The sequence below is a fragment of the Gallus gallus genome, chromosome 18 (genome assembly GCF_016699485.2).
Source record: "Gallus gallus isolate bGalGal1 chromosome 18, bGalGal1.mat.broiler.GRCg7b, whole genome shotgun sequence".
NCBI lineage: Eukaryota > Metazoa > Chordata > Aves > Galliformes > Phasianidae > Gallus > Gallus gallus.
In genome coordinates, this window is record NC_052549.1 from 2,634,250 (window position 1) to 2,654,435 (window position 20,186).

General features: G+C 52.9%; 1 protein-coding gene across 5 annotated transcripts in view; it reads right to left on the reverse strand.

Moving 5' to 3' along the window:
- Positions 1-20,186, reverse strand: part of PIK3R5 (phosphoinositide-3-kinase regulatory subunit 5) — a 49,038-nt gene that overhangs the window by 23,098 nt on the left and 5,754 nt on the right. Inside the window, exon 1 of one of the 5 annotated variants that reach the window (XM_015295133.4) lies at positions 572-11,129. The exons of 3 other annotated variants lie outside the window; for them this stretch is intronic. The gene's annotated coding sequence lies outside the window, so the exon portion shown is untranslated. Of the gene's footprint in view, positions 1-521; positions 11,130-20,186 lie in introns of those variants that run through there. One more of the 5 variants, XM_015295132.4, reaches the window with a different exon arrangement.

Genomic DNA, 20,186 nt, shown 5'->3' on the forward strand with positions numbered 1-20,186 from the left:
CATCAGGAAATCAAAAGCCATTTGCACACAACCTCTCCTTAGATCTGCTCCAACTCTGAGCAAAGAGGTGCCCAGGGCAGAGTCCCTCATTCCCTGCAGTGCCAGCCCTGCTGTCCCCAGAGACCTCAGGACTGTCACCTCCCCACTCCCAGCGCATAGAGAAAGGCTCTTGCTTTTTGGTTGCAGGTGACACAAGTGCATGAAAACATCCCAGGAAAAGGAAATAAAACTTGCCAATATAATAAAAGACATTTGTCAACGAGACCTTCGCCGTCAGCCTGGCCAGGACAGTCATACATTTCCCAAAGCGACCCCAAAACATTTGATTTCCTGCTATTTGGTCAACACTCGATGCTCAGCCGCTCAGCAGCCACCTCCCCTCCAGCAGGAGCAAAAACTGAGGGATCTCAGCAGAGGGTCCCCCACTCTGCCTGGTGCTGGCTGCTAATAAATAGCCCCTAATTGCCACCAATCCCTCAGCAAGTCCCCCCCAGGGCTGAGGCTCCAATCCCACCACTCACCCATCCCTCAGCTCCGAGCAGGTGGAAGTGAAGCCAGGGGAAGCGCTGACCTTCTGCACGGGAGATCTCTCCCTTGCCCTGAGGAGGCTCCCAGGCTCCTGCCTTGCCTGCCGCTGCCACGGTTTGTTATTACATCTTCTACAGTTTTGCACATCCACAGTGTGAGGAACGCCCGCGAGGCGCTCTGCTGCGGTGCCGGGGACCGAATGAGAGCGGAGCTGCACAGCACCTTAGTCATGACTTGTGGTGCAAGCAGTGACTAAGAGCACGGCGTGACTCACCAGCACCGTCCCAACACCCGGCTCACAGAAACACACCTCCTGCACACCAACATGCTCCAGAGCACAGCCCGGCTCTGGGAGGGGAAGGGCGATGAGGTGAGCCCTGTGCCGGCCCAGCTGCCCCTTCCCAATGCCTCAGCACAGAGCAGGCAGGGAACGTAAGGATGAAAGATGACAAAGATTTTATCGTTACGTTCTAAACCAGAGAAAACACAGAGCCTTTGTTTTCTTCTCCCTGGTGTGCTACGGACCACACAAGGATCCGACCCAAGGGGTGCTTACAGAGGCATCTTTCATGGGAGAGCACTGCGTGTTCACCACAAGTGGGAACTTTTCAACCTCTTCTGCTGTTTATTCCCCAAACTCTCCCTTCCTTTCCACCCACACTGGGCAGAATGACACAGGGGACAAAAAGGCAGGGGACAGTTTTGGATGTAATCGGACTTCCCGCAGAGCTGGGAAGAAACCAGGGTTAAGGTCAAGGGTTCGGATCGATGGGAGGGTGGGGAAGCATTGATTAAAAACAAAACAAACAGAAATCTGTCCTTCCCCCCCCCTCCAGCCGGACTCCCAGTAGCAGAGCTGTTAGGTCTTGACCCCCCCCTGCAGGCCAGCTGGTCGGTGTGAGGTGCTTGGAAGGGATGGCACAGATGCTGCAGGGTGAAAGCTGTGCTCACGTTTTGCAGCACGCCCAGCGTGCCCCAAAACCCTCATCAGCAAGGCTGGAGGCTGCCCGGCTCACGTCTAAGCAGAGCAGCATGCTGCAGAAGCAATGGGTTTCCCTGCCTTCTCGCCCCTTGCTCACAGGTTGGACCCCTGCCCTACAACACCAACCATGGGACTTCAAGCCCTGGATGTCCCTAAGACAAGATTGTTTTCCCTTCTCCAGCAGTAACAGTGCAGACAGTGAAAGCAGCCGCCCAGCACTGGGCAAGGCATCATCACCGCCTGAGAGACAGAGCAGGCAATGCTTGGAAACACTGCAACATCAGCAGTCAGAAGGGGTTGGAATTCTTCACAGCACAGCTACACCTCATCCACTTGGAGCCCTCTGAGCCTCCCATCACACAGTCCGTACCCCTGGCTGCTTAGCAGAGACAAACATCTGCCCCTCAGTGTCCATAGGAACACCTCCTTCTCCATCACTGCCCCAATGGAGGTGGCAGGAGGAGCTGACACAGACCAAGAGCAGAAGCAGGAAGCACAGCATGGATCCGGGCATGGGGCGTCGCAACCAGGGTACAGTTGGCTCTGTCAGCCTTGCATCACACCAGCAACACTACCGCTGTGACAACACTGAAGCCCTCTGGTTTCCTTCAGAACACAGCATTCTTGCCTCATGGCTTTGTTTTGTTTTGGAGAAATGATGAAGAATATAAGCAATGTCACAAGCAAAGGATCCTGGGGTGTCTGTGAAATTGTCCCAGCAACCCAAGTGGACGCAGAGGTTTCCAATCGAGCTTAAAAAGGTGGGCAGAGCAATCACGTTTTTCCCGTTAACCAGCACTGAATAGGTAAGCACTCATCCCTTGGCAGAAAGAGGGGATTTGCTGCTCGTGGCTCTTCTGCTTTCAGGTAGAAAGTTTGCCAAAATCATGACGTTTTTGAAGCATATGAAAAAAATCAGCCCATTTATTTATGGATTCTCCTGCTGGCTTATGAAGCTTGAGGACACACAGAGCCCTCAGGCACTCCCAGCTCCATGACACGCGTTTTCCACTCGGCTGAGACAGGCTGTGGTTACCCTGCTTGCCTTTGGTGCCTTCAAACCTTTCCTTTTCTCAGCTTTCCAGCTCAGGGTTAGAGCAAAGGAGACCTGAGGCCCTGGGTGCCCAAGTGCTGCTGCCGCTCTGCATACAGCATCCAAGTCAAGGAGGTGAGCGAGGCCACCAGCAGCTCCATGTGGTGGGGACAGGGCACGTGAGAAGGTGACTTGGGAGGCAAACATCTGCTTCTCTGCATGGTGAGGCACCTTCCTGTGTTAAGGTCCTCGTAAGCCTCTGTCATCCAAAGAACTTCCCTGATTTCCTTCTGCTGTGGTGGAGCCCAGGACACCACTCTTAGATGGGAACAGAAGGAGATGCTCAAAGACCAAATCCAGTGTTGGTCTTCCCGAGTGAAGGAGTGAAGAGAATTAAGCCACCTTCTGTGGGTACACCGGGCACTGCCCCCCCCAGCAGCAAGCAGATCCCTGCCTGCCCACCTCAGTGCTCTCAGAGGCAGCACTGCAGCCAACGTCCTGCACCTCCCCAAAGAGGAGAAATGCAGGGAAATATCAAATAAGTGGAGACCTCCCCTTCCAGAACAGCAAATCCCAGCAGTACCTCCTGTGGCTGGAAGTCTTCCACCTTCCTGCAGGGAAACCTGAACTGGGAAGCACCGCCCTGCTCTGCCAAAGAAAGCCCCTGGGTACCTTCACATAACTCCTTTTCCTACCCTGATTGCTTTGAGACCACTGGCCGAGCATCCCAAGCAGGAAACAGGAAGGAAAAACAAGTGCTTGACCCACGGGAGCAGGTCGTGAACGCACTGCCCAAGTCCATGGGCAGGGGCAGAGGGTGGAAGGACAGATGTGGATCACCTTGCAAAGCTGCTGACCTGTGGGTTAGCACAGTGAGGGGCCTCAACACTTGGCTTGCTGCTGCAGCAGGGCTAAGGGCACTGGGGACCAAAGGGCAGCAATTCTGATGAGGATAAAGGAAAAAGGAGCTTGGGCTGATGCTACAATAGAAGGAAAAGCACTTAATTGGGAATTAAAGCCGCCGGATTCTAAGCAGAGCTATTTTTCAGGGCAAGGTCCTCATACCAGTGCATCAGTAGGGACCTTGGGCAAGGTCATGGCCCTCAAGCAACACTTCAGCCTGCTGCCTCCTTGGAGGGTGCAACAGGAGCAGAGCAGCACGGCAGCCCTGGGAGCTGCATCCCCATTGCACTGCAGCAGATGGTGCATGCGTGGTGTCTGCTCCACCAACAAAAACGCCTGCTTTTCTTAGATTACACTGAGCTCTTGGCTTTAACTACCCTTAGCTTGCAAGATTTTATTGCCACCTCTACACCGTGCACAGGAACCAAAGATAGAAACTCAGAGCCGAGAGCGGGAGCAGCTGGAGGAAGTCTTTGTAGAAATCAGGGCAAAGAGGGGAGGAACCTGTGAGTTTTAAGGTTCAAACTTCAACCATCATGTATTTACAGCTCAAGCGAGCGCTGCGCATCAAAGAGCAGCAAGATGGAGGTGATAAGATGCTCGTTCAAACTGCACAAAGGCAGCATATCAGAAGATCCTGGAGGCAACTGGTTTGACAAACATCCTTTTGGGGCGCTTGCAAAGGACAGCGTACCATGCAAACACTCCGGCACCACATTATTTCCTTACAGACCCACAGGTTCCTGTCCCGCTGAGCAAGCACAAAAGCTGCTTTGAGCCCAAGAAGCAACAGCACTTCATGCCACAGTGGGGATCGTGACTGACCTTCGCTCCTTGGCCTGCATAACCTCACCTCCAGGGAGCCTCGCTGGCAGAGAAGCCACGTAAGGGCAGTGAAGCCATGTGTACCTGAAGGTACAGGCTGCCCATAGAAGCTGCGGATGCCTCACCCCTGGAAGTGCCCAAGAGCAGGCAGGCAGCCCAGAGGGATGGAACTGGGTGGGTTTAAGGTCCCTTCCAACCCAAACCATTCTGTGATGCTACAACGTGGAGAATCTTTTCCAAAAACTGGCTGGCAACACCCAAACCGAGCCCTTACTGAACCCTGGCACATAAGAACCAACAAAACCAACCACTGATGAGGCCACAGAGGGCAAACACAGGTGAGATCTGCTTGGGTGTCAGCACTCGCATCCCTACAAACCACCCACACACCCACCCACTACATGTTGGCTTGCCCAGAGCACCACCTCTACTGCTGCCAAGTAAAAGTATGGGCTTGAGAATGAGCCCTAAGACTGAAAGAATTGCCTTGGGTTATTGAGAAGTGCACCCTACAGCACTGCCCCTCTCCTCATCCGTGAAGCACAGAACTGAACTACTCAGGGCAGCCTACAAACATGAATCACACCAAGCTCCCCATGAAGCAAGGAGCTGAATTACATAGGGCAAACGACAAACGTGAATCACACCAAGGCCCCCCTGATGCTATCTGCTGTACTTACACATAGCGAAAGACAACCAACAGGCAAACAAAAAAACAACAGGAAAAAGGATGTACTGCTATCCCCTCCCTCCTTGTCAGGGCTGGAAAGGCATGCTGAGGGGTGGCCAAACGCAAGTGGGGCCACTGTTGTGAATACTTGCAGCCATCAGGGTACCACAGGATGAACCAGAGCAGAAACAGCTTCAAGGAGCAATGCAGACTCGGGGGTTTGGTGGTGAAGTAGGATGCAAGAAGCAACCAAGGAGAAAAATCCAGACAGAGTGGCACACTTGTGATAGAGACATTGAGATCAGGGGAGATTTTGAGACAACCGAAACCACACACAGATGAAATTGCTGTTGTGTTAAACGAGGAACACAGGAAAACATGGACGCATTGAGCGTGCAGAACCACAGCCAGGAATAAGCATCCATCCACCACTGACAAACTCCACCTCTGAGGTTTCCAGCTACTGGGATGTATCTCCATTTGGAAGGACAGGATAGTGCTGAGAGCCCATCAGCATCTGGAACAGCCCACGTCTGAAGGGCAGTGATGTCCTGCTGAGCTGCAAAGGCTCGTTTCCACCAGCAGTCATGAGAGCTGGAAAGCTTACTAAGACATAGAGCTCACTCCTTGCTCTCACTGTGCCTGAGAATGGGGCTGAATGAGAGACTCCCACCGCAGACAGGGGAAGCACCTAACGTGCAACAGTGGTTTCAGAGACCTTTTAATATTCAAGGGCACCTTCAGAAGGTAGCTAAGCAGATCTGGTATGGAGAGGCAAATCATAGACCCGGACATTAAGTGTCTGCAGAACACTTTGGCTTCTTTACAGAAAGAAGCCCAGACCACTTCATGATACAAATTTGCAAAAGGAAATGGCTCCGTGGCAAGGCACAGTCGGGGTATCTCAGAAGCCCACAGCTGGGACACAGCATCCCTAAGCAGCCAACTGCAGGATGGTTTGAGTGCTAAGCAGCTCCCAGCAGTTGCATGGCCATCACTTCTGCTGCTCTCCTGGCCCAGGGGCACAGCACACCAGTGTGCAGCAAAAGGAAACATCTCTGGTCAGAGGGGGAGGTCCTCAGCCTAGAAAGGAGATAGGAAGAGCAAGGCAGCCAAAGAGCATCATCCTCACTGGGGGTGAGAAAAAGTCGTCCAGGAGGGGCAAAATGAAGGCAAAGAGCCACTTTCCCATCACAAGCAGTTTCTTGTTTTGCATCCAGTCTCCTGTCTGCAACAGCAAGCCCATCAAGAAAGCATCCCTGATATCATAAAACAGCCAAAACCTGGAGACAGGAAGCATCACATGCCCAGAGCTGGGCAGGGGAGCCGAGGGCAGGGAGGAATTGAGGTCTGAGCAGGGCTGACTTATTGCTCGGTGCAACTTCTCCAGCCCTGCACCAGCGACGCTTTGCTCCCAAGGGAACGCAGCGAGCTGCGAGGCTTCATTGACACCACGCAAGAGCAGGGAGGGGGAGAAGGGGAGGAGGGGAACATCCCAACCACGAAGCTCCCACACGTGCGGCGTGTGATGTCGGAGCCGGCAGCGCTCAGCATCACGTAGCCCCGAGCGGCAGCACCAAATAAAGAAACGCAGCGCCCAGCCCGTCCCCGTGCATAGAAAGCACAAAGCGGTGCAGCCGTGGGAAGCGGCGTACTCGATTTCGGCTCTGCACAGCCGCAGCCCGCTGAGCGAGCCGGGCAGGGGACGGGCTGCCTGCCTGCTGGTTGGGGAGGAGCGTTCTGAGCCGCCGCTGAAGTGGGACAACTGGGTTCGGGGCTGTGGTTGTGTTAACGCGGCTCCCTGCAGCGCAGCTTTGCCCTGCTCGGCCGTCACTGAGCTCGCCCGGTTCAGGTGATGAGAAGGGAAAGCCAAGAGGAAGCTGAGGAATGCCTAAAACACGTCAGCTCCGTGCTAATGCCTCCATCCGAGCCATTCGCGTTGCTGCAAGGGGAATTATTTAATGGGATTTCCCAAATTCCATCCCTAAGATTACCACGTTAGCAGCCGGAGCTTAAGGCTAAGGCTCATGGGGTGAAGAGGCTGAGAACACCAGGAAAGGAAAATCCAGAGGGGCAAAAAGCCCCCGGCAAACTGCCATTGCTTTTCATCTCAGTCTCGAAGTTGAAGGCTCCATGGGAAAACAAAATAAAGATGCTCAGCCCTAATACTGCACGGCTTTTCTGTCTTTGCCCTGGGATAGGCTGCCTTTGGGCTGATGGAGCCTCAGCCGTGTCTCACAGCACCGGGAGCCAGACTCACATTGACAGAACCAAGGGCACTGCCCCAGCGATGCTGGAGATGCTGCCTAGGGTCAAGTTTCAGAGGGCTGTGGGCTTAGCAAACTGAATCACGGTAGCAGCAATGAGAGGGCTGCAGGAAACCTGGCAAAAAGAAGAAAGTGATCAGATAAACTGCTTCAGAGTGAGCCACCTCCGCACTGAGCTGCTCTGAACCTCAGCAAAACGCTTCTGCTCGGAGGGTGCACGAGGGGAGGAGTGGGGGGGGGGGGAGGGGGTCTCGAGGGCTCAGAATGAAACTGGCCAGCCCATCATTTTGAAACAGCATTCACACTCATCTGACTGCAGCTCTGAAAGTAAAAATCGGGCCACACGTAGATGAAACTTGTAATTTCAGATCAAATAATGCATCTTCCTCCACGCACGGCTATTTCGGTTCTCACTGCTAAGAGACCCCCACCAAGTCAGCTCTCCTGGGCCCAGCCTTACACCAGTTTTCCATGGCAATGAGGAGGGACACCAGTACCCAAACAGGTGCCTGCCACCAGGGATGCTGCTGTGCCCATTCTCCCATCCCAGCAGCCCCAGGCAGCTGCAGCCCCAAGCGCTGACCACGCTCCTCCTGCTCTCAGTAGCTCACCAGCACCCCTGCTATGGAAACCCTGGCAACATTCAGTTTCCTCGGGGCTGGAGCCAGATGCCAACCTCACAACACAGCCAGGAGAAACATCTCGCCCAGGTCAGATTGGTGAACTTGTGGCATCCCTCCCAAGGAACGCCTGGAAGAGGAGAGCTGGGTGCTCTGCTCACACCGCAGTGCTGCAGGTTCTTTGGTTTCATTCATCATTATTTATTGTATTCTATGGATGGAGAAGCTTTTCAACCATTCCCCAGCTGGCTTCCCCACTGGGAAGAGCCAACCAGGACAGCCAGGCTCTGCTGGCCCAGTGAACCCCCAGGTCCCCGCACTGACCTGCCAGATGGCTGAGAGCAGGAAGGAGCTCAGCTCAGCACAGCAGCACCAGCGGATTGTTTATCTGCTGGTTCCTGTTTTTAGTTTTGTCTCTGTTTTCTTTCTTTGTTCTAAAATTGTGTTGCAATGGCGATACCTGCTCTGAATGACACAGGCTTGCTTTGAAGCAGGAACTAGCTCAATACTTCGTGTTGTTCGTTTTCTTATCTAAGAAAAGAACAGAGACCCCAGCCCTAAAGTAAGCCTTTAAGCTTAACTTTTAAGTTGAATTTGGAGCAGAGATTAACTCAGGATTTAACTCGGGCACACAGGAGCCCCGGTGAGAAGGCACAGCCCTGGGGCACACACCATCCAGACCCAAAGCTGACACCCACCTCTCTTGGGATGAAGCCACCAGCTCCCCATACTGCGAGACCAGTTTGAGTAATGATGGGATTTGTCACCAGCACCCATTCAGGGGAACCAATCCACACAGTGCCATCCAAATCCTCATTGCAGGTGGCATCTACAAGGACATTACTGGAGCTGGCACAGCATCTGCTGCTGATGGGCACCTAGATCCACCTTGGTCCCAGGCAGGAGGTGGGTAGGAATGGTGATTTCACTAGGAGGATGCTGCCAGCAAAGACCTCTCACTCACATCACTGGGAGCTCATGGCCCGGGTCCTTCTCTCACCCACACACAGACAGTGGTCCAAGAGGTCCATGGAGAGAGAGCCCAAGGGTTTGATGCTCCTTGGGTTTGGTTTCCAGCAGGCCAGAAAAGCCCACCAACCCTCAGAGAGGGCCACACTCCTGAAGGACACAGGACACTAACACAAGCGGAGCACTCTTGCTACCTCCATGCTCCCATCCCAGCACTGATGCCCTTGAGCAGGGTCAGCTGCATCTCCCACCCCAGGGTGGCCCAGAGGAGGGCCTGGAGCCAATTAGGGGCAGCCTGGATGGGACAGAGACAGCCACCCTGACACCAGCAGCAGCTCTTGGTCGCTGAAGGAGTGAACCCTTGGCAGTCCCAAGCCACAAGCCCAGATGGGAGTGAGCTGTGCTCCAGCTGCAGTTCACGAGCATGTCTGGTCAGGCCAGGCTACCAACAGCTGTATTTTTAGCAAGTCAGGGTTGAGCCCCCAAAACGGCTCAATTGAACATCTTTTCATGCAGTCCCTGACTGGTTCTGATGACTTTCATCTTGGCTTCTACCCTGCAGGTCCTCCAGTTCCACCCTGCACCCTGAGCCAGCCTTCAGCTCCCTCTTGGTATGGGAGCCAACCTCTAACTTGCCCCTTCCCATCACCTTTTGCTCCATTCCCACCTCTGTACCCAGTCACCACAGCCACCCACTGGAGCACCCAAAACTGGGATGCTGCACCCAAGCCAGCCAGCCCTGTGATGGGCACACCTCTACTGTGGACCCATGCTGACCCACACACACTGGACCCAGCACCCCAGAACCACAATATTTGAGAGCATTCACTCCCTGCACTCCCTCAGCACCAGACTTGTGTGCTACTTAATGCCCTTATTCTCAAATCACTCCTTCAAGGAAGGAAAACATTCTGCTATCCATGCAGCAATGGGAACCACAGCCAGAGGAAGGTGGTGGCTGTGCATGAGCCCCACCAGGATCCTGACACCACCTTAAAGCCAATGTGTTTCACCCTCTGAGAGCTGCATGGAATGCATCTGTTACACTGATCCTGTGCTTTTCTCAGCTTTTCCACCCTTTCCATTTAATCTATGATGCTCACGGCTCAGCACACATGGAGGCAGACACTTGGAGAGGGTTGTGAGAGGTGCCTCAAAGGGCATTTTTGAAACTAATAACAAATGGAAATACCATACTGTTTGAATACATGAAATAATATGAAATAGATACTACTGATAGGAATAAACAGCAGAGGCTCAGCAAAGTGAGATCCCTGCTCTGCTGGCTCACAGCTCAGCGCAGACCTTTCAGATTCCCCTTCAGCACTCCCTGCCTGGCAGCGACCCATTCCCTTTCCCTCTGACCTCCAGGGAAACCCCAAGAGGTCTCTTTGCTTTCGGCTTCATTGGCTCCCAATAAGTGGGTCTCCAGGTCTGACAGTTGGAGCTCACATCTCAAGTCTGCCGGACACCGGAGGGATCAAAAGACACAGCAATCTGATCCGGCACCTCCCTGGGAAGTTCCCGTCCCCTCGGCGATGGGCTCCAGTCTCCAGACCAGTCAGGAAGGTGTAATGAGCTGACTAATTGGCTAGCTTGAGCACAAATTAGCAGGCAATTTGCCCCAACAGCAAACTGCCGCCGGTGGGACCTTTCTGCAGATAAGCATCGCATCACTCCGTTTCTGGGAGGGCAGCTCTCAAGTGGGTTAAGTGCAAATTGCTTTACCTCACAGCTTTGTTCTTTCTCTTTTTTTGCTTTTCTTTTTTTGACATTTTGCAGCTATTTCTGACCCCCTCCCTCAGCTCTCCCCCTACAAAACTCTTTCAAGCAAATGCAGCTCTCCACCTCTAAAGGCTGCCATCGTTTTTCGGAGCACAAGTGGTGCCGGCCCCACACTTGTCCTCGGCTTTGGGATTTTGCATCAGCCGAGGTAAATCCTGGAACGCTTTGAGAAGAGCCAGCAGACAGGTGAGGAGGGCAGAGCGTGAGCGCCATGCTTGGGTTTGCCTGCAGCCAGCCTGGTCCCGGGAACCGCAGCCCTGAAGCAGATGAATGCAGAGCTGAGGGAGGCAGCACAGCCAGCACTGCCCTCAGTGCTGACTGATGAAGCTGGCACCGACTTCTGGCTTCCAATGAGAATCCTCCTCTCTTCAGAGCCCTCAAATATTCACCACGGTGAATTGACTTTAAGCAGCGGTGCGGCCGCACCACCCCGAGGGCATCCCAGCTGCCCGTTTGTAAATGGGATGAAAGTGATGGCAGCATGGAGCGGTACCGCAGAGCGCCCAGCGCTGGGCACCAGCAACTGGAACCCCTGCGCCCGCCTGCCTTGAGCTGAGAACAGAGCTGTGTAGTGGTTACAAAAGGAACCGAAAGCCCGCAATAGAAACCAAGAGCCCAATGCCTTGGCATGGTGAGTGACCTCTCCGTGCCTCAGTTTCCTCCTCCCAGAGCAGAAGCAAGGCCCTGCTGCAGCACCACCAGCAACCCCACCTGGGATTCATTGGCAGTGGAATATGACGGCACCGCAGCCCTTCCACCCCTTCATTTCTAATTCCTGACGTAGCCTTCCCGGTCCCGTTTACAGCCTTGGCAGGTAGAGCTGGCAAAGCAGGACACGCCGAAATGCACCATTGAATGAAAAAAGAAACAGTGATATGTCACAGAGGTTATTTGCAACCCACAAAACCACTTGCCTTAACCAAGATATCCTGCCGCGGGCACCTCAGGAGCGCAGCACCCAGATACCCATCCTCCAGCAGCAAAAAAGAAACCATGGAGAGGGATGAGAACAGCTCAGGCAGCAGCAGATGGGAGGAATGGAGCTGTGTGTGAGCGGACACGTGTTCCCAGCAGCAGCACAGCACCGGAGCTGCAGATCTGACCGCCGGCACCTGAACCAATGCAACGCTATGGGTCTTCTTTAAAACCCAAATTCCTAAGAAACAAAACACAGAACCGCCTTGCCCAGACTCCTGCAGCAGCCTGCAGGCTCTGTAAATCTAATTAATGAGCCGGGGGGGGGGGGGGGGGGGGGAAGTGTCATTCGTTCGCTAACGACTTCACCCGGGGCTGCCAAATAGACAGATAAAGGATTGAGCCGGGGCCCAATTCCAGCCAAAGGAGCTGGGAACCTGGCAGGGAGCGCAGGAGATTAGAGAGGGGTGAAAGGAGAAAGGAGGAGGAAAAAGAAAAAGAAAAAGAAATATCCAAACAGATTAGCACTTTCCAAATGCAAGCATGTAAATCAGCTTACGCTCTGCATAATGGCACTGTTGTGAGCGCCCGGACCGGCCCCGCTCGTGGCACAGCAGCACAAAGTCCCGGCTGAGCCGCGCCGTGTTTGGGCTCAGCCCTCTCACACCGCCTCCCTCCCTCGGCAGAGCGGCGGGTTTTGTTTTTACCGGCTTTGTAAATTCTCACAGGAAGCCAATTAGGGGAAAGCTGGGAACAGAGGAAGATTCATAATTGCAATTAAGGCTTCAAAGCGCTTATCCCGAGCGAGGCTGTTAAAATTAGAGCTGGCGAAGAAAACGGCTTTGAAACCTCGAGCCTTCAGACGGCCCCGGGCTGGAATTGCTCCCCACTCCCATCGCAGCCCATCCCCTGGCACAGCTCGCCCAGCACAGACCCAGGTGGGCACCTTCCCCCTCCTGCCTTTGGGAACACAGTTGAGCCCTGTGCACGCAGAACCTTTCTCCCCACCACCCCCGGAAGCCTTTGCTTCATCTCTGGTGGTCTCGACTTGTAGGGTCGCTCCCCACCATTGCAGCATCCCCAGCAAGGTCAGAATAGCTTTGCAGATGAAGCTGCCCGCTGGGAATGAGATCGGCATCCAGTGCTACAGACCAGCGCCCTTCGTGCTGCCATAAGTGAAAACATCCTCCGAGGGGGTCAGCAGTCTCAGCAGTAAGATGGACGCCGAGAGGCAATGGCTGAGCAATCCAAACAGCCGCGTTTATTTGGACTGCTCTGCCTGTTTGCAATCCCACACCCAGCCCAGCAGCTCAGCATGAGCACTGTCTCTGGGCTCAAGCATTTCAACTTGGAGTAGAGCAGACCAGCCCCACAAGTAGCTCAGCCTTCCACTTGTAGCAGAACTACATGGGGGCCTTTGGCATGTTGGAAAATGTCAGCAAGCAGATGCAAGCAGGACTGGACACACACTTCTAACCAAGACTACAAACATTCTATACCTAACATATTCCTATACATACTTATGTATGTAAATACACATAGATACACATATATACGTTCCATAATTTTATATCCAGGCCAGTCCTTCTCCTGTAGAAAAACTCACATAGGGTTTTCACATAGAAAAACTCACACAAAGCACAAGTTACAGAAATACCCCATCTGCACAGGGACACTTTGGTAGCATATTGGCCCAGGACAAGCTGTTGGAACCAAATCTTCCTTCAAGTCCCTTCCAAACCAGCCATCCTATAGCTCTGTGCCACACAGAGGACAGACCCTCTGTGGTTGTACATGGGACCATGGAGCCCACAGCAGCCCAGTGAATTACCCTCAGTCATCTTCAGCCATGACATCCCTCAAACACACCCGCTGTCCCCAGCGCGCTCATCCTGACTTTCTCCCTTCATGCTCTCCATCAGCTGCCTCGCGCCACAGCTGAGTTGTGCTCAAGGATTTTGCAGATGTGGCTCAAGGGTCTACTGCAGGACCTGCCCTGTCACCTTGGAAAGTCATCTTTGAATCTGGAAATGCATTGGCTTTAGGTGTTTTTGCATCAGATACTTTCCCACTGGCATTCCCTCCCTGCTGCTGAGTGCACTGGGCTCAGTAACCGAATGAGGTCAAAAAAAATTCCAGCCCAAACCCTGTCAGCCCCTGTCCTTCCCCAGCAGCTGATGGCATCTGAACGAACACAGCCCGGGTGTGGGTGATCCCCTCCCTGCCGCAGCAGCACAAGAAACAGGGAATAACCCCATGGGGCCAGGCAACGTGCCACGAGCAGGGGACCTCTCAGACAGCACAAGGAGGCTTCCAGAAGAAAGCAGATCCCCAGGGCAGAGGCTGTGCACCCCGGCCCCTCACTGCACACAGAGCATCCTTCCTTCCCACCTGAGGCGGAAGCCGTAAGCCCCCCCAAGAAGCATCCCCCCCCCCCCCCCCACTGCCTGGATCTCAGTCTTTGCCCCTCAAGACGGTTTCCAAGAGCAACCTGCACTTCTGCATTTTCTACGGAGATCTTCTTACTTCACCTTCCCGCGCACGCTGCTGCCAAAAGGAGAAGTGCCCTGGAGCCGGGGGAAGTTGTGCCACCATTTCCTATTTGGGACAATGATTTCACGCTCCTGCCACATCCGAGGGCCACACATGGCATCCACATCACTGTGCTGCGGGCTGGCAGCGTGCAAAGGGCTCTGGTCTGGGCAGGAGAGTTCCAGGAAACCTAACAGTCACGTTTAAGCAAGTGCAAAGCAAAGCAGGGCACGCGGCTCAGCAGAGGGGAGGGAACCATGTGCAAAAGCTGCAGCCCAATCCCAGCAATGACCTCTAGTGCTGCTCCTAAACTGCAGCACACGCAGCTTGGCTGGGCTCATGCAGCCCTCAGAAGGGCTACAAACCAACCAGCCCCTAAGGGAAAGTCTCCTTCCACTCCTTCACTCCTGGCTTTCCATCTTCTTGGCCAGCACGGGTTTCAAGGCCAGGAATCACACACCCCACCCACAGAGCTTGGGGCTTGCTTTCAATCTGGACAGCAGCTCCAAGGATCACTCCAACAGTTAAATGCCGTTCTTACTACAGCTGCAGTAACTCGGCTTTCCCCTGACAGCAACATAAGCGTCATCGTTAAAGGACAAAAACTCCCATCTCCCTTCCCATAAGGATCTTGCTAAGCCCCACTACAAGAAGCTTCTTCCTACAGTACATCCAGAAGGTGTTTAGCACATTGCCTGCTTAAAACTTATTGCTGTAACCTTACCAGAGAGGCACCTCTAGATATTTTTAGAGGTAACATCTACTAGCACAGGAATTACAGCGCATTAATTAGCAGCAAGGCGCACGCTGACAGTCACAAGGTCATAATGCAACATCCATCATTTACACCTCACTGGGAGTTACTGAGAAAACAGGACATGCAGGAGCCAGCACGAGGTGGGATGTCTTGAAGGGCTCTGGGCACACGGGATCCCATCTGCCCAAAGCAAACACCAGAAACATCCAGAGTGGATTGAGCAGGACGATCAGCGCTCCATTTGTTGTGCTTGTTTGTAGGCACAGCTGTTCTTTTAGGTGCCCTTCCTGCTAGAGTGGTTTCCACCCTCATCTCTGAGCACCACGGCCCACCAGCAGCCCTGCTGGCATCCCCATGAAGGCTCTTTCCAACACAGTGAATGAAGGAAGGCCTTAACACCACGAACACATTTGTGAATCTGCTGTACAGCCAATGACATTTCAAGGCAAGGAAGACCAGCCAAAATTCAGCATCTTGTTTCTTACATCTGGGTGTTTAAGGCTGGTGACTTCAGGGTTGTCATCCAGTCAAAAGGGAGTGGAATTCAAGGCATGAAGCAAAGCAGCTGAGCAACAAACAGATCCTGTGACTTTAGAGAATCCACATCCACTCCACACTGGGTCCAGCCCAGAGATAGGATTCATCTCCTGCAACTTCATCTGTACAAAAATGGGGTGAATAAGCGGGCCAACAGCTATGGACAGACAAAGCACCCAACACAGTGCTCAGCTCATCCCATCCCATCCCACCCCACCTGGGCTGAACCCCTCCAGGAGCAGCCAGCAGACTCAGTGACTTTAGAGGCCCCAGTTTCTAGGCAGGCATCCTTGTGCAAGACAGCTCCCATTCTTCTCCCCCAAAGCTGCTTCCCACATGCAAAGCAGGAATAACAACACTTCCTTCCTTACCCAGCAGTTGCATGACCGAACGTTTCAGAGCCTGCAACAAGCTCACACAGCGCAATAAAGGGAACGTGGATATTGCGATACACTCAGCTTAGCTTACACTTCTTTCACCCTCAGACTTGATTCATAACAAACAAAAGCAGAAGTCCACATTTCTGCAAACTTTTATCCTCTTGAGATCTCCAGGCCTCTGGGGAGGCTGGAAGGAGCAGCTCTCAGTAAGTGACTGACCCAAGAAATCCCTACCAGCATGCCCCTTGGCTTCCTGCTTTTACAGCAGAGACCTTTGCAAACAACGTATGTGCTCTAATAAGGTCAATTTTGTGGAGCCATTCACAGATGAAACGCATCAGTACGTGTACAGAAGTCAACCACAGCAAAATTTTAGTGACTTCAGAGTGAAACCACCATTTCTGCTGGTAATGAGCTTCTCATTCTCATCACAGCGTTACTGACAAGCCTCCAGCTCCAGGGAGCTGCAGCAGGAGAATCATTTCCATGTTATGGAGCAGAGAAAAGTCTCCTAAGCCTGAGCAGAGATACCAAGGCAAAGCAGAGCGTGGTGTTGGAGCTGGAAATGAGTTGAGTTTGCAGCCAGGCTCGACTGAAGGCCACACCTGGCTGCATGCATAGCAACACGCTGCTTCTAGCTGCAGGGAGACAGACAAACAGTACCCCAACCTGAATGGCCTCAGAGGTGGCAGGGCTGATGGCATTGCCAGCAGCTTGTGGGCAATCCTCAGCCATTCGAGAGAAAGATGATCTCAGAAGCAAAGTGATGAGCAGCTGTCCTGATTTGAATCACAGAATCACAGTTACAGGGGCTGAAAGTGACCTCTGGAGACCTCCCAGTCCCCCCACCAAAGCAGGTTCCCCAGAGCAGGTTGCACACAAAAGTATCCATTTCAAATCTCTCCAGAGAAGGAGACTCCATCCCCCATCTGGACAGCCTATCCCAATGCTTTTGTCATCTTCCAAGTAAAGAAGCACGAACCACTGTCACCTCATTTGCAGGGGATACCATCAGATTCACGGATCCCCTGAGGATCCCCTCCAGTATTCTCAGAACGTGGCCCTGGGCAGACAGAGCTGCAATGGGAGAAAGTAACAGGAAAGGAGTCCCAGCAACGTCCAGTGAGAGCAATGTGCAGACTGCAATCCAGCCAGTTTCAGCAGCTGTTGGACTAAAGGCAGGTAGGTACGAGCTGATTTTGCAGCACCACTACCACCTCCCCTTCGCAGCAGTACTGGCAGCAAACAAAGGCGTGGGGTGAAAACAAAGCAGAACTTTGGTCCACCTCTGTGGTCTCATGGGAGCTGATAGGAGACATGAGAACAGCAGCTACCTGTGGGCTGGTACCCATGGGTAGCTAATTAATGTGGGACAACGCAGCCACCCTGAGCAGAGCAGCAGCAGTTTTTTGAAGCCAGAGGCATAAGTTCAGCAGAAATTGAGCGAGGATTGCAGCATTTTGCAGCTATTTTGCAGCTCGACCCGAACGCAGACAACCAGATGTTTACTGCTTCCACATTCAGCCTGCATTTTGGAGTTACTGTGCGTATTCTTGAGAAAGAGAAATAGCATGTGATGCGTTGCAGACTCATGCAAGCTGAAGACACGCGTTATTCTGGGACTTTCTACAAGCAAGAGATTCCCTCAGTGCAATGTCAGCCATGCAAACGTGGATGTTATGGCGGTGGCATGGAGACCAGGGCCAGCGTCAGACCCCGACAGCAGTGGTGATGGGAAACTGAAACCACAACAGTGTGAGTGTCCCACGCAGAGCTGTGTGCAGAGCTCCCCACCGACTGCCCAGTCTGCAGGCTGAGACTTCCTCACCGATTATTTACGAAATGTTCTTTCCTGCAGTCACCACTATTCAGGACAGGATCTGGTGTACTCTTGACAAACAGATCGCGGGGGAATTCCACTCGCTGCCCCTTCAGAGCCATGATGCAAGAGATAAGAATCTCTAAATTAGTCCCACCGAGACATCACCGAGAAGAGCTGCGATGGTGCCTTCCGAAAAGACATTTCTCTTTTTGCTCACTGCAGGTCCTTTCAACCAGAGATGTTCTAACCATTGGCAAGGCACTGCCTTAGCAAGCTCAAAGCATGGCCTGCACCCTTCATATCTCATCATTTTTAGCTCCTGTGTCACGATGCTCTTAAGCTGCTCAAGTACCAAGCTTCAGGGAAGCGAGAGAGGCACAGGGAGGAATGTGTCTCCCTGCTCGTGTTTGATTTGAGTCTATTACTTTTTGCAATGCTTTCTGAAGGAAACTGCAAAAGTCCTATTCTTGGAGACAGAATAATAGAATCATTTAGGTGTGATGAGATCTCTAAGGTCACGCTGAGAGACGAGATTCAAACTGAAAGACGGGGAAAACACGTTGCTGCTGGGAGCAAAGAAATGGGATGAATGTGATCATAAAACAGCTGCTGGAAAGAGGAAGGGAATTAGCAATGCCATCCGTGTCAGCAAGGGCAGAAGGAGCAGTGAGACTTGCATCAAGTGGAAGTGGCAGAGTGGTCCATGCCCCAAAGGCAGGGACAGCCCCCCCTCCAGCCCTCCCATCCTGCTGCCTTTCCAACCCCCCCACCTCAGCCAGATGAGTGGCCGGCAGTGGGAAGTTCATGGATTTCACCACCGTAAAGTACATCTTGACACCAAACTGTAACTTCCTTAAAAAAAAAAAAAGCAGCAAATGAGCAATAAATAAATAAATAAGATCGCAGCCCTACTCTTCTTCCTGCTCTCTTTTCTCCATCAACGCTTTCCTCACCTTCCAGAGCACCAGACCAAGGCTGGCAGGTTTTGGTAGCTCGAGGCTCTCTCTGGCCAGGAGCACGGAGCCACGCTGGCCTCTCCTCTTGCACAAGGTGGCAGTGGCAGCATCTGCATCTCCCTGGCATCCAGACCTGCTCCTAGCAGGTCTTGGAGGGGTGCAGAAGGTATCAGCGCCCCCAGCCCCATCCATAACCACTCAAAGGACTGTGTGGGTTGGACAAAACTCAGCCAGTGTAAGAAAAGCCTCTGTTGTTCTCATCAAAAATCAGCAGAAATGACACACGTCTGATCTGAGTAAGAAAGGACCAGTTAGGCATACTCACTTTTCAGAGAGGAAACGTGCTTTTTCCTGGCATCGATTATGAAAACCCCTCACCACATGATGCAAGAGTTAATTTTAGCTCCTATCAGCCTTCATCAAGAGAGCAAAGGTTGAAGTTTCATCCAACAGCACAGCTGATGACAGGCAGAGCCAAGTGAGTGAAGCCCCAGCGAGATGCAGGTTGGAGATAGCACTGGGCTCTGGCACAGCCCAGCTGGGCTCTGTCGTCAGCACAGCAGGGAAGGTAGAAGCTCGGCAGAGAAGCGGCTGGTCGAGTGGTTCCTCCCAGTGCTCCCCAGGCTGACTTCAGCCCAGGGGAGTGGATCACAGCCTGTCCCTTTGGGAGGCCTCCGAGGGTCACTCAGTGAGCCAGAGGGGACAAGACTCCACATATTTCTATGTTCAGCTGGAAGAATCTCCCAGAGACATGCAGCTATGTCTTCTTCTTGGGAGGGAGCCCAGCACTGGCTACCTCTGGGCATGGATCTCAACTCACCTCAACTACCTCTGGGCATGGATCTCAACTCATCTCAACTTCCCAAGGCTGCTGCTGGGTACACAGGGCTCCTTTGGGTATGACCCTCGGGGAAAACACCACATTTTTACAGGGGAAGGTCACACATGGGTGCATTAGCTTGTTTAGGATAGCATCAAACAAGTGGAAGCAGCGATACCACCATGTAACAAAGAAGATCCCATTGGCTCTTCATTCTACCAACTCAGCACTTCCCTCTGCCTCTCCAAACTCTCCCTAAGACTTCTCATTTCTCTCACAGGAACACGTCGTGTTTCTCCCTACTCTGCTACGCTGCTTCACTATTTCTTGGGGTTCCCTTTTATGCATTTTCTTAACACTGCAAAACCATCTGTCATCCCTGGTGGGGCCAAAGACCACCCCTGTGCCCCAGCTGAGCAGAGGAGCGCAGAGCCCACGCACCCCAGGGTCCCTCTGGGTGCAGACCCCAACCTCTGCCCCCCACAGCCTTTCCTTCAACCCCCTCAGGATGAAGGGCAATAAGAGCCCACACTATTTCCTTCAGCCTATTTGGAAAAACAAGTTTACATGTGAGATTTCCATTGGCTCCACCTCTGCTTGATTACTCCAGCTGTGAAACAAAGCAAGTGAGAGACAAAGCGCTGCACACAGGCAGCGTGATCATTCCAGAGGGCTTTATGTGAGCCCTATGCCAAACCCACTAAATAGATTAACTTACAGCATAAACAAGCAAGTAAATCTTTTCCCCAAAGCCCCATGTATCCAAAGGAAGCTTTAGAAGTTACTTCCTGCCATTGTGGAGGCCCTGCTGGGAACACAGAAGTGTTTTCAGTCCCTGGCATGGTTGCCCAAAACCTTCAGTTCCCTTCCAGCACCGCTGGTGAC